This window comes from Rhinatrema bivittatum, chromosome 1 (genome assembly GCF_901001135.1).
Source record: "Rhinatrema bivittatum chromosome 1, aRhiBiv1.1, whole genome shotgun sequence".
NCBI lineage: Eukaryota > Metazoa > Chordata > Amphibia > Gymnophiona > Rhinatrematidae > Rhinatrema > Rhinatrema bivittatum.
The window spans coordinates 141364031-141377907 of NC_042615.1; the positions used below are offsets into that span (position 1 = coordinate 141364031).

A 13877-nucleotide genomic window follows, 5' to 3' on the forward strand; every position below is an offset into this window, starting at 1 on the left:
GACCCACCACACGTGTTTATCTGAGGTACTGGGTTCAAATACTTGTTTATATTTCCAAAAAAGAAGATTTTGTAGTCTAAACCTACTCTTCAGGGGCCTTCAGGTACTCAAAAAATAGAAGTACATTTAATAGAAGGAATGCTACTGGTCATAAAACAAGTAAACATCTGTAGAAGTTTGTAGGAAAGTCTGAAAACTGCCTGCAGAATTCTTGGATATCACCAGTCATGCTCTCTTTTTTTTTTCAATTTAAATTTTTATTAAATATTTTCATCTATTCCAATATGGGCTACATTAGCCCCTTTTTTCCAGACATAACTGTGCACAATAACTATAACTTTCCCCTCCTTCCCAACACTTGTCCCTTGTACCCATCCAAGACTCAGAAAAAGTTCCATGTTTTACAAAAAGCCACCAAGGTATCTCTCCTGAGGGCCATTAGCCTCTCCATTCCAAAAATGTACCATAGTCTCTTGTACACCTCCTCCTCGCCAGGTGCTTCTCGTCTTCTCGAACAACCTGCTATCGCACATCCAGCTAATAATATATGAGAGATTAATCTCGCAATTGTCTTGGGTATTCCTGCAATCCCTCAATCAATAGGAATGTGTCTGGTGTCAATTCTACCGTACATTGTGTAATCTGTGTTAATTTTGATATCCATTGCCAGAAAGGAATAAAGCCTGGACACTGCCATCAAATGTGAGCCATCATACCTAGATCTCCACACTCCCTCCAGCACACAGCCAATATAGAATTTTAAATCTTATTCAATCTTACCAAAGGCCAAATATCACCTAAGGGAGATCTTATACGTATTCTGAACTAATTTTGCTGACAGCGCAGTTCCTGAACATACCCAGATCAGTCCAGACCAGTGGGTTATTCAACCCTTCCAGCAGATGGAGTCAGAGAACAAAACTTTGAGGCACTGCTACTTAACTGAGAGTGCCACCTGCAGGACCTCAGTATTTCTCTGACTCCAGCAGATGGAAGAGCTGCACCTGCAGGCTGTTATTTAAAAAAGGAAAAAAAAAAGGTTTTTTTTGTTTTACAGTAGTTTTAGGTTCCAGATCACTGACGCACCCTGAGGTGCTAGGCATCTTCATGGGCCATCCCTCAAGTGGAGCCGGGCTGCCGGTGGGTTGGATACCCCTGACTGGGTTCGCCTGCAGCATATTGGAGGGTCTGATAGCCAGGAATCCTGGCTCCCTCGACCCTCCGAGATACCCTCTCGCCCTTCTTCCTCTGGACAGGGAAGTATCCGCTTAATAAAGTTTCTTTAAATTCCGTGTTAAAAAAAACAAACAGTAGTGTACAAGAAGCAGAAGAAAAGAGCTTAGCAGGAACTTCAGTGGGGAGGGCCTAGTCAGTGGGAACTGTTGGCCAGGGCTGGGAGGTGCAGGACTGAGTGGCAGTCACCTGGCTGTTAACCTGGGGCTCCAGGGGTTCACAGTTGATTGCAGAGCTAGTGCCGGGAGAGAACCGCAGTGCCTCATTCCTTATGTAGTCCTGTGCTCTGGTGGGGCCAACTGGACTCTGTCAACGTTCCTGGGAACTCCCCAGTGGGGACTGAATCTCTTCCTGGCAGCGGGAGGCCTCGTGGGGGAGCGCTGTGGGGCACGATTGGGAGACATGGCGCATGTGGCGTGGCGGTAGTGGGTCTAAACTCGCATTCCCTCCGCCCAGTGTGCGTTTCGGGGCAGGAAGGCCCCTCGAGGTTCACAGGAAATCGCGGCAGAAGGTCAGCAGGGTCTGTTTCCATTGCCGCTGGGGAGGCAGAGCAGGAGACTGCAGGGCGGTCAGGCGATTCTACCCCCACTCTTTTCCCAGTCAGGCAGGATGCGGCGGCTGACAGTCCCCCGGGATCGAGGGAAGATGAATTGAGGGAAGGTGAGGACTCTGATCAGTCCCGATTGGACCCCCTCGATGCAGGAGCTGACTCCTGACACAGACAGGGCAAAAGATGACCTGATTCCGATGAGTTCCCAGTCCCAGAGGGAGACGATCCGCGGGTAGTGCATCTGTTTAAAAGGGATGAACTGCACCCTCTCATCCCGCAGATGCTGGAGGAATTAGGAGTGAAGGTCACTCAGGAAGAGTCAGATAATGTGGGTATTAACCCAGTCCTGGATGTGCTGAGGGGACCCACTAGCGCTTTTCCGTTGCCTAAAAGATTTGAAAGCTGGTGAACTGGGAGTGGGATTCCCCTGATGCTGGCCTGAATGTGGGTAGAGTGATCTCCAAGCTTTACCCTTTAATGGAGGACTTCCTGGAATTGCTGAGAATCCCGAAGGTGGATGCGGCCGTCTGGGCGGAAACCAAGACGACGATGACGATCCCGGTGGCCGAGGCAGTGGTCCTGAAGGATGTCCAGGATTGTAAGCTGGAGGTGCAACTCAGATGCTTGAGGTCTCTGTGTTGAGTCTTTGGGCAGCTGTTTGTGACAGTTTAATGCAAAGGGCCTGTCTCTGTTGGGTTCAGAAGGGCCTGATGTCGATGTCCATGGCGGCACATAGCAGGCTGCGCATCTAGAGTCAGGCATAGCCTACGTGGCAGATGCTTTGTATGATTTGGTGCGTATGTCGGCTCGCTGAATGGTCTCCTCTGTAGCAGCTCATAAGCTGCTGTGGTTACGTAACTGGTTGATGATTTATCGTCCAAGATCCAGCTCTGTAATCTTCCCTTTAAGGGGAAGCAGTTATTTGGAGAGGACCTTCAGTTGATGAAGGTCCTGGGGGAGTCCAAGTGGAATAGATTTCCGGAGGACTGGAAGCCCAGTAAGAAGGTGTTTCCTTCTCGGGCTCATTTTCGGGATTCCTGTTGGTTTCGTTCTGGCAAGTCCTCATCTGTTTCTGTCTCAAAACAGAGCAGTGAGCACCAACAGTCCTTGCATGGAGTATGCAGGTCGGGCAGAGACAGCCTCGGGCAGGGCACTGGGAGAGGAAAATCAGCCCAATGAAGCCAGTGGGTCCCCCTCCTCCGTAGAAGCTGTAGGAGGCAGATTCTCCAGCTTCCACGGGAAGTGGGAAAAGATTACCTTTGATCATTGGGTGCTAGAGGTGATACGAGAGGGCTGAGCTCTAGATTTTTGTGCCCGCCTCAGGAAGCCTTTGTGGAGTCCCATGTATCAGGCGGTAGGCAGTGTTGGGGACACTGCAAAGGCTGCTTGCCCTAAAGGCCACTGTTCCCGTCCCTCTGGAGAAGCAGGGTCAGGGAAGGTATTCAGTTTACTTTGTGGTGCCGAAAAAGGAGGGCTCCTTTTGGCCCATTCTCGATTTGCAGAAGGTGAATTGGTTCCTTTGGTTTCCGTGCTTTCACATGGAGATGCTGCATACCGTGTAGGCATCGGTTTGAAAAGGAGAATTTCTCGCCTCCAGAGACCTGATGGAAGCGTACCTGCACATCCCCATTCGACAGGAACATCAGACATTTCTTTGCTTCAAAGTGCTGAGTCAACATTTTCATTTCAGAGCCCTCCCATTTGGTTTGGCGACAGCGCCCCAAACATTCACCAAGATGATGGTGGTGATGGTTGCGGCTCTTCGTCGGGAGGGAATTTTGGTCCACCTGTAACTGGACAATTGGTGGTTCGAGTGAAGTCCAGGGAGGAATGTGAAAAGTCCATCCGAATCATGATGTCCACTTTACAGTCTCTCGGTTGGGTTATCAATGTGCAGAAGAGTCAGTTGGAACAGACTCAGTTACTGGTTTACATAGGGGCCTACTTTGACAGTGAGGTAGGGTTTTCCTGGCGGCGGACAGGGTGTCGAAGTTGCAGTCTCAGGTCGAGCATCTTCTTTGTCTGGAGGTGCCCAAGTGTGGGATTATTCACAGGTTCTGGGGTCCATGGCATCCACATTGGACTTGGTCCCGTGGGTGTTCATGCACATGAGGACACTGCAACTTGTGCTGTTGTCCAGGTGAAGTCCCTGCTAGGAGGAGTTTCATCTTCCCTTGCCTCTGCTTCGGGAATCCAGGTCCAGTCTCTCTTGGTGGCTGTCTTGTCCCAATTTAAAGAAGGGGATGGATCTGGAGCCTCTGCACTGGGTGGTGGTCCCCACGGATGCAAGCCTCTCCAGCTGTGGAACGGTGTGCTTGGGCTGGTCGGCACAAGGTCTGTGGCAACTGGAGGAGAAACTCTGGTCCATCAATCGCCTCGAGACAAGGGCGGTCCGTCTAGTCCTGGAGGTTTTATTTGACCCTGCTCCAGGGTCGCATGGTTCGAGTGTACTTGGGCAATGTAATGGTGGCATACGTTAATTGGCAGGGCGGCACAAAGAGTTATACAGTGATGTTGGGAAGCCTGGAGATTATTTGCCTGGGCGGAGTGTCATCTCGAAGGCCTAGCCACATCGCACATAGCAGGAGTAGACAACATACAGGTGGACTTCCTTAGCAGGCAGGAACTGGATCCTGGAGAGTGGGAGTTGTCCCCGGAGGCGAGGAGCCACATCTGTGCGAGGTGGGGCACTCCCCAATTGGATCTGATTGCGACACAGTTAAACTCCAAGACGGAGAGATTCTTCAGTCGCCGAAAGGAACTCAGTTCGGTGGGCCTCGATGCTCTGGTGTGCCCTTGGCTGATGGGAATTCTTCTGTGTAGTCTTTCCTCCTTGGCCCCTCATTGGTCGGGTCCTCAGACGCATAGACTCACATCCCGAGACTGTAGTTCTAGTGGCACCAGAGTGGCCGCTGAGACCATGGTTTGCAGATCTGGTGCAATTTGCGGTGGAAGGTCCTCTCAGTCTGACTCATCTTCCAGACCTGTTGCGTCAGGGTCACATATTTTCGGATCGGGAGAATTGCTTTTGTGTCACGGCTTGGATTTTGAGAGGCGGAGACTTCGATTGAAGGGTTACTCTGAACAGGTCATCTCCACTCTTCTTCAATCCAGAAGACCGGCGACCTTTATGGCATATATTAGGGTCTGAAAACTGTTTGAAGTTTGGTGTCTTCAGCATTGTCTAGATTCTCTGGTGGTGGAGGTATTGCATGTGCTGGATTTCCTGCAGCAGGGTTTGTCCAAAGGTTTGGCTGACAACTCACTTCATGAGCAGGTGGCTGCCTTGGGTGCGCTTAGAGGCAGGTTTCAGGGTAGGACTGTCTGAAAATCTGGATGTGGTAAGGTTCCTCAAAGGGGCTAAGCTGTTATGTCCTCCGGTGCGAAAGATCTGCCCAGACTGGAGTCTCAACCTAGTACTTCGTGTCCTTTGTAGACCCCTCTTTGAACCCTTGAAGATTTGACTCTGAAAGCGGTCTTTTTGGTAGGTATTTGTTCAGCTCGAAGGTTTTCAGAACTTCAGGCTCTGTCATGTAGGATTCATTTTTGCGGATTTCAAGGAATATTCTCATTGAGAACAGTGCCTTCCTTTGTTCCTAAGGTGGTATCTGCCTTTCATGTTAATCAGACGGTAGATCTTCCGGGTTTTCCAGAGTGGTCAAAAGATTCTCCTCAGGACAGAGAATTACATCTTCTGGATGTGCAGCGGACGCTACTTCGGTATTTGGAGGTTACTAATGCTTTTCGTTGCTCAGATCATCTGTTTGACCTCTTCAGTGGACTGAAGAAAGGGGACAAAGCCTCTAAGGCTACCATATCTTGTTGGCTTAGGGAGACCATTTGTTCGGACGACAAATTCCTGTCGGTTTGTGGGCGCAGGCTGCTTTCTGGGCTGAGTGCCAACTTCTGTCACCACAGGGCAGCAGCGTGGTCCTCAATTAATAGGTTTACCAGGCATTATCGTCTGGACGTCAGGGCGCAGGATGAGCCATCCTTCGGGTCTTTCGGGGGCTGTCCGGTTTAGGGGTGCTTGGGTACATCCCACTGGTCTGGACTAATCTGGGTATGCTCAGGAAAGGAAAATTGGTTCTTACCTGCTAATTTTCGTTCCTGTAATACCACAGATCAGTCCAGAGACCCTCCTGTTTGATGCCGAAAGACTGATTTTCTGCTTAGTACAGAATTTTTCTGTTTAATAAAGAATTTTTCTCAGAGGGTAGTTATGGGATTCCCTTCCCTGTCTTGTTTGGTTCTTGACAAACAAGGTTTATAGTTTAAGGGTATCCAACCTTTAGTTCCCTATGTCTGTCTGAAGGGGTTTCTAAAGTATCTTGGCTTGGGGTACAGGTCAATACTGAGGTAGTGCAGGTGGCACTCTCAGTTAAGTAGCAGTGCCTCAAAGTTTTGTTCTCTGACTGCATCTGCTGGAAGGGATAAATAACCCACTGATCTGGACTGATCTGTGGTATTACAGGAATGAAAATTAGCAGGTAAGACTGATTTTCCTTTCTCGCTACTTGCCTCCATATACCTTCTCTCTCTCTCTCTTCACATTCCTTCTAAAGCTCTTTCTCCCACTTCACCTCATGGTTAAGTTTTGCAGCCCATGTTGCCAAGAGCCAGATGTAAACCTTAGTAATGAAACCCTGGTTCGGCGCCCCCCCCCCCCCCCCCCCTCCTTTACTCTGCTCTGTGTGCCTGTGTCTTCTCCCTCGCAGCTCCCAGCTTGTCTCAGTCTGTTATCCAAGTTTGTACTGCATGGTTAGGAGATTGTCTGGGAAGGCAGGGTGGGTAAGCAGACAGTCTCTTTAGTGGTTCCTGCCAGAAGGATGGCTCAACCCACCACAGCATCTGCAGCCGCCTTCTGGTTGAGGTAATAGTGTGAAGTAAAAGCATGCAGTTACGACCAAGTGGCGGCTTTGCATATGTCCTGGATAAGCACCTCGCTTAGGTGAGTGTGAAGTAAAAGCATGCAGTTATGACCAAGTGGCGGCTTTGTATATGTCCTGGATAAGCACCTCGCTTAGGTGAGTGATGAGACCGCCATTGCTCTGACTTGGTGGGTGGTGAGGTAGACAGGGTTTCTGATCTTCTGTTGAAAGATAACAGGATGCATTGGGAGATCCAAGACAATAGGGTTCTGTTGGAGAAGGGGTGCCCAGGGACGTTCAGTTTGAAGGAGACAGTTGGGAGGCCCTGAACTCTGAATGTGTGTGCTGTTTGTAATAAGCTAAGGCACGTTTACAATCCAACGTGTGAAGCCGTCTTTCTGTTTCGGATTTGTGCGACTTCGGGAAGAAGGTCGGTAAGGTGATCGTCTGCTTGAGGTGGAATGCTGATTCCACCTTGGGGAGGAAGGAAGGATAAGTTCTTAATGTCACCTTATCGTGGTGGAACGCTAGGTATGGTGAACAGTGGAACAATGCCAAGAGAGATACCTTATATGACTGCTGTCCAGAGGTTTGAAAGGCAGGAGCATCAACTGTTCTAGAACTAGGTTGATATCCCACAGAACTGGTGGCTTCTGAACCGGTCGGCGCAGCCATAGAATGCCCTTCATGAATCTGGAGATGAGCGAGTGGCATGACACCGGGAAGCCATCATGAGGGAGATGGTAGGCTGCGATAGGGCTGACATGTACTCTGACAGATGCCGTTGCCAGTTCTGCCTGCTACACCAGTCTAGCCCTGACAAGTGGGAAATACCAAAGCTTTATCTACCCAAGTGGGAGGAAGCGAGAACGGTTTAAAGCACTCCCACACTGTAAGCTGTATCTTCCCTACCAGCACGTCCAGCCGATAATGTTTCACAAAGTTGTGCAGGGAAGACCAAGTGGCTGCTCTGCAAATATCAGCCAGTGCAAGCACATGCACCTCCACCCAAGATGCTGACTGGGCCTCATGGAATATGCATCCACCAATTCTGGAGATTTCTTGCCCTTCAGCAAGTAAGCCGAATCGATTGTCTCCTTGAGCCAGGGTAGCCTTAGAGGTCCGCCTCTCCTTTGTGCCAACTTCCAAAAAAAGGACAATCAATCTGTCCAACTTGCAGAAGGCATTAGTGACCTTCAAAGTAGCTCAAGATAAGTCTCCGCACATCCAGAGTTTTGAGGACCTAATACTTGGTCTACACTCCTCCTTAGAGAAAGACAGAAGCAACATAGTAACAACAACAGAAATGTACCATTCAGTTTGTCCAGCAAGCTTCTTATGGAATCTGCCGCTCTGTGCAGTTACTCCCAAGCCTTATGATAAGGGTAGTAATATTTACAATTAAAACCAAGCGACTGTCAAACCCATAACACATTACTGCTAGCAACATTTTTACTGGATGAGGAGCCATCTTGATAATTCAGACAATGCTGCTTGACATTCTATGCAATGGGAAGTGAGATTGACAGATTAGTATGAATGGCAAAATTCACCTTCAGGAGAAAGGACGGCACTGGTCAAAAAACCATCACCTTTGCCGAAATCACCAGGAAGGTGGCCTGGCAAGAAAAGGCTTGAAGCTTCAAAACCCATCAAGCGGGGCAAGCCGCCTCCAGGAAAGCCATCTTCAGCTACAACTCCTTCAAGGAACTCTGCTTCAGGCGCTCAAAGGGTGCCCCCATATGGGCTCACAGCATCAGACTGAGGGCCCATGGGGGGGGGGGGGGGGGGGGGCAGTGAGCTGGAAAAAGAGTCAATCTTTTTATGCCCCTCAAGAAATGGGACACATCAGAGTGAGCTGCTATAGTGTCACTTGCTTTAGGCCCCCCCATTAGCAAGAAATAGCTGCCAATTATACCTTTAAAGAGTTCAGGGCCAGTCCTTTGTCCAGGCTGCCCTGAAGAAAGGCCAAGATACAGGAAATGGCCCACCAGGGAGATACCGACTTGGACTTGTAGTGCTATTCAAATAGATGCCAGACCAGTATATAAGTCAAGAAAGTGGACAATTTTCTAGACTTTAACAGCGTAATGATTACCGTTGAAGAGTACTCTTTTTCCGGAGCCGTCTCCACTCAAGAGTGAGGCCATAAAATAGAATGGAGCCGGATCCTGTTCCTGAGCCGAGAGACCCCATGCCTTTGGGAGGTATAAGGGCTGGTCCACCTGGAGCCAGAGGAGATCAGCGTACCAAGATCTGCTCACCCAGTCCGGCGTAATCAGAATGACTCAGATGCTCTCCAGCTCTATGCGCCATAGTAGTCTGCCTACGAGCTCCCACAGAGGAAAGACATACAAGAGCTCTCCCTTCGGCCAGGGCTGCACTAGGGCGTTAATCCCCATTGAGCTCTGCTTTCTTTGGTGGGTGAAGAAATGAGTGACTCTTGCCTTCGTCCACCTGAGGATGACCTCACCTGCGACAAATTCTGCGAAAGGCATTCATGATCAGTTCCCATTCTCCAGGCTCTAGCAGATTTCGAATGAGGAAGTTGGCCTGTATGTTGTCCTGGCCAGTGATGTGCACTGCCGAGAGTAGCCAGAGATTTCTATCCGCCAATGGGAACAGGAGTGACCTCTTCCTTGACACCCCTCGACTCCTGGTTTCCCTGTTGATTCACATATGCCACTGTGGTGGCATTGCCCGAGAGGACCTGCATGGCCCTCCCCTGAATCAGTGGGAAGAACTGGAGAAGTGCCAGGCAAATAGCTCTGGTTTCCAGCAGGTTGATGGACCACAAAACCTCTACTGGAGTCTTAAGTCCGCAGTCCGAGAGGCTCGTGTCCGTCATGACCAAAGATCCAGGATGGAGTGACCAGACTGATTCCTCTCAACAAACTGGAGGGAACCATCCACTAGCAAAGTGACCAATGCACCAACCGATTCAGAGGCAGTCAAACTTCATTGTCCTCTGACTGTGGGACCAATGCATCACAAATAATGCCTGGAGGGGGTGCATGTGAACTTTGGCCCATGGCACCAAATCTAGAATCACCACCATGAGACTGAGTACCTAGAGACAGTCTCACACCGATGGGACCGAAACTCCAAAAAGGACTAGACTGGCTAAGAATCTTGTACACCTTTTCGTCTGTGAGAAACGCCTGTCTCTCCCATGTGTCGATCCTTGCCCCCAGATACTCCAGGGACTGGTGGGCAGTAGCATACTTTTGGGACTATCCAGCCTAAGCCTTCTAACAGCTGCACCACTCGATGAGTAGTGCACTCTGCCTTCTCGTAAGATGGTGCCCGCATTAACCAATCGTTGAAATACGGGTGGCCCGCGATCTCCGTGTTCTGGAGGGCTGCCGCTATCACGACCATCACCTTCTTAAATATGTGTGGTGCGGTCACCAGATCGAATGGTAATGCTTGAAACTGAAAGTGCTCCTTTCAACATAAATGAGCATAGGCAGTCCCACTGGTGAACCACGGCCAGAACAGATCCTGTTTCCATATGAAACCGCGGCACTTGCAAGCTGCAGCTGAGATCTAGAATGAGACAAAAAGAACAGTTCTTCTTGGGCACCATGAAATAGATAGACTAGATAGACCACGACCCCACTCTAACCAGGGCATTGTACCACTGCCCACAAAAGCTGCAGCTTCAACAAAATCTCGGACAGCCTGTTGCTTGGCCAGACTAGAACAGGGCAACACTATAAAGACAACCTACTGGTTGGACATTATGTGGTTCCCACTCCCTGAAACTCCTGCAGATGTCCCCTGAATGGAGTCAGGAGAGAGTGAACCCAGGGGGGTCACAGGAGGCGGCCCTACCAGCCCCCACTGAAGAACTGGCATCAGACCTTTGTCTTCCTGCTCCATTAGATGGCTGACTGCAACCTCTCAAATTGGAAAAGACTGCGGAAGAGGCACCAAAATATTGCCAAACAGGCCAATATTGCCTTGAGGCTTGAAATTGCCCTGACCTCTGGCGACCCTATAAAAGAAGCAGTCCTTATACTCTGGCAAGTGCTGGGGTTTAGGATCTCATAAGTTTTCACCAACTGGTCCAAATCCTCTATAAACAGCAATCTGCCTTTGAAGGGCAACTTCCCCAGGTGAATTTTAAACCAGGAGTCAGCAGCCCAATTACATAGCCACAGAAGCCAGCGCACCGTGACAGACAGGGCCACCAACAAGAAGAGCTCTATAACAAGTGGAGAGAAGAAACCACCTGTTCAATCAGGTAGCCCATCTCATCCCAGTGAAAAAGATGGATCACGGAATTCTCCTTAGGATCAAGGGGAATCTCTCCTTCATCCATGGATGCCAAATTATCAGTATCCCTGGGCCCCTCAGCATTTCCAAGGTCCTTCCATGGGGGTCCCGGTGCTTCAATAGCCAGCTGTGCTTTCTTGGCTGGAATCTGGGGAGGGGCACAGTGAAGAGACCCCCATGCCGGTTCTGTCCCAGAAAAAACACAGGTGGCCTGGTGGAAGAAGTGAAGAAATTCCGGGCTAAAAATCTCCCTGTTGTCCCAGTGGCAGACCAAGAGAACTCTCTATAGGGGACCCCCCCCCCACCCCGGAACTAACACGGTGGGAGAGCCAAACTCTCCCCCTGCTCCCTATTTTTGGTATTGTCCAGGCTCAACTGTGCAGGTAATTCCAAAATAGCCACTGACTCTGGAGACCACGTGGTAGATTGAATGTCAGGGCTCTCCAGAATTGACATGCAAAACATGTCAGTGAGCGGCAAAGAGGGAGCTAGCCCCTCCCATGAGCACTCACCCAGCTTTTCCCCCGTTTGGGAACAGGCCAGACAGGCAGGGTCCTTTTTTACTATGGCCCGGAGCACCCCAAAGGCCTCACAGCATTGGAAGGCAGGGGCCGACCTCTCCATGGCTCCAAAAACGGCGGCTGTGCACATGCAGTGTCTCTTCCCGCAAGTGCAGTCACCCCCAGAATCGCTGGAGAGTCCGACGTGCTCAAGCTAGGCAGCTGCGCTACTGTCTCCTGTGGTCCCTGGCCAATGGCCTGCACAAGCAAGCAGACTACTGCTCTGTGCTTTCCGCAATTCTTTTGTTGTTGTTGTGCAGACAAAAAAAATGGCAAGACCACAAGCAGGGGGTGGGAAACAAGAGGCAAAATATTTATTTATTTATTTAGCATTTTTCTATACCGACCTTCAAAGTTAAATACCTTATCAGGTCGGTTTACATCGAACAGGGACATAAACAGTAAACATAAACAACTTATTATAATCAGGAGAAAAACAAAGTTACATTTAACAAGGACTGCAAAACTTGGAAGCTTAGAACAGCTGGAAAGAAGGCTTAAAAGGGTAGTAAGTTAAGAAACTAAGACCTAAAAGTCCGTGCTAGTTGAGCTGTTATGAAAGTACTGATGCTTGTGAAGTATTTAGAGAGGATCTGGGTTCCATTGCTCATGAGCCGGTTCATCGTCTAATGCGTGTCTGAGGGGTCCGGGAAGGCTTGGCGGAACAACCAAGTCTTGAGTTTTTTCTTAAATGTTACTAGGCAGGGTTCCAGCCTAGTAACAAGCCTAGTAACAAAATAGTACAAGAACAAGCCTAGTAACAAGCCTAGTAACAAAATAGTACAAGGAAACAGAGAAGAGTCAGAGAAGATCCTTGGAAACAGGAAAATTTCTACTCAGCAAAGAGGGAATTTATCTGTGAAACAGGATCCCAATCTAGATTCCCTTTTTGTTGTTTTTTTTTTTTTCTGATGCTCCAAGGTCATTCTCAACCCAACACCCCAAAAAGGGGCTGGGGAGCTGGTACTTTGGCTCACACTGCTGGCAGAAAAACCAGTGGCGTGACTATGGGGTCTAATCACAGATCCATCATCGAGTTGCTGTACCATCTTAGACCTACCATCTACTGTAGGCAGAAAATACTGGAGCCCCACTGCTAACACCATCCTAAGTAGTGGCTCTGATGTCACAGTGGAAAACTGTTGTCTGCCTCCATTTGCTAGTAGGAGGAAATAACCCACTTATCATGGCTAGACTGGTGTAGCAGGACAAGATGGAAAGGATATTTGAACAAAAACACCCAGAAACAATACTATTTTTCTTTCTTTTGTACAAATATTTAAAAATTGAAGCATTTACTTTCAAAAAGGACATATACTTTACTTCCTAACTTTCCACATACAAAGTTTATAAAATTTCCCTGAATTTATACATCAAAAATTTTTAGAGGCCTTCATTTTCAGTTTAAACCAATTTTCACCTGCAAATTCCCAAATTTTTACAAAAGTGAAAATCATTTTAAACTGATTTTCACCCTAATTTCATATGCATCAGAAGCAGGAGGGCTGCAGGAGCCATGCAGCTGCTGTGCCTATTGAGGTTTTTGGCCTGGCGTACATGTCCTGCGGCAGCCGCCGCTGCTTCTGTCACTACCCCGGTCACTCACCCAGTCTCACCTCAGTCTCTCTTTCTGCTCCACAGTTGCTGGTGCCTGAATGATGTTATCAGTAGCCGACAATCGCAGAGCATAAAGAGAGACCGAGGCCTTGCAAGACCGCAATCATTTAGGAGGGCTCAGATGGGAAGTGACACTGATGGCTGGGTGATGATGATGGGCATCATGGTTGTGACGGGGAGAGGGGGATAGGGAAAGAAGGATGTGGGTGGGGGGATTATGTGGGGAAGGGAGTGAAGGTAGTATGAGGTGGGAATGAAGGTGGGTGGGGTCAGAGTGAAGGAATGAGGGGATTATGGGGATGTGAATGAAGTGAGGATATTGGGGGAAGGGAGGTGGGGCAAGGGGAGAAAACAAGGCTGTGAGCGGCTGGATGGGGCAAAAGGTCGAGAGCAAGTGGGTGTGAGGTTAGGGGAGAGAGGAGGGTTGAAGGAGAAGAGGGGGTAAGGGGAGAGAGATGGAATGCTGGAGGGGGGCTGGGGCAGGAAGAAAGAGGAGGAAGGGCCTGGGAAGAGAGGCCTGATCATCATTTTTGTTGGGGTAGGCTCTTTTCCTCCTACCACCACTCCTATCCATATCCCTACCCTCCACAAGAAAAACAAAAGGGGCTCGATAGGCTCAACACAGTACCATAAATTATGATGGGGCTACAAAACCTTCATTGCTTTTCTTGGAACAGACCTCTCTTCTTGGCCCCTAGACCGTTCTTCTTTTTCTCCTGCCTCGATCTTCAGACCCCATCCTCTTTTTCTTCAGTCTTCTACTTC

At 49.2% G+C, this 13877-nt stretch overlaps 1 protein-coding gene across 5 annotated transcripts in view; it reads right to left on the minus strand.

Moving 5' to 3' along the window:
* The window catches only part of FIP1L1 (factor interacting with PAPOLA and CPSF1), a 323029-nt gene that overhangs the window by 75436 nt on the left and 233716 nt on the right, over nucleotides 1–13877 (minus strand). The gene's annotated exons all lie outside the window — the stretch shown is intronic.